Here is a 790-nt window from a genome sequence, read left to right as displayed (position 1 = left end):
ACCATTTATGTTTTATTACTGGCTGTGGAAATCGTGTACATCATTGTCCTTTGTACGCTGCTGTTGCCAATTGTCCATCTCTGTATATTCACAGACAAAGTGGAGGCTCGAGACCAAAAGCAGAGTCAAAAAGCGCATAAACTACAGTATTTACTGTATTTACAAGGTTTATTCACAAAAGGAGCAAGACTCAGACTAGAACATGGATTTAAATCAAGAAACTAGACAGGAGCAGTAATGGGTCAAATGGGACAACACTCGGGCACAGGGAGCACAACGAGGACACGGATGGGAAACTCTGTAACAGAGGGAGGAGTTACTGGGCAGGTAAATAAAGTGAATTAGCTTCTCACGTGTGCACCACTTTGTGTTGGTCTTTCACGTGGAATTCCAATAAAATTGATTCATGTTTGTGGCTGTAATGTGACAAAATGTGGGAAAGTTCAAGGGGGCCGAACACTTTTGCAAGCCACTGTACTTGCAAGTGAAAACCAGTTGATACAGGAGGGTGTAGACCTGAGAGTGTCCTCGTGAGAGCCGGAGCTCCAGAGGGAGGCGAGGTCCAAGAGAGGCCCGACAGGCAGGGGGCAGGCTAGGGAACGAGGTGAGTACGAAACCTTTGGTGAGCTGACTGTTTGGTATAAGAATAAAGTTACATTGAAACCAAGCACATCATTGTTGTTCTTGTGACATTACCAATAAGTGTGATGTGTCACATGACCCTCTTCCTATTGGAAAAACAAAAGTTGTATCCAAGATGGCCGACTTCTAAATGGCCACCATGGTCACC

This window comes from Pundamilia nyererei, unplaced genomic scaffold (genome assembly GCF_000239375.1).
Source record: "Pundamilia nyererei isolate P.nyererei 1_Seehausen unplaced genomic scaffold, PunNye1.0 scaffold00729, whole genome shotgun sequence".
Lineage (NCBI taxonomy): Eukaryota > Metazoa > Chordata > Actinopteri > Cichliformes > Cichlidae > Pundamilia > Pundamilia nyererei.
Note: the sequence above shows the minus strand (reverse complement) of the source record.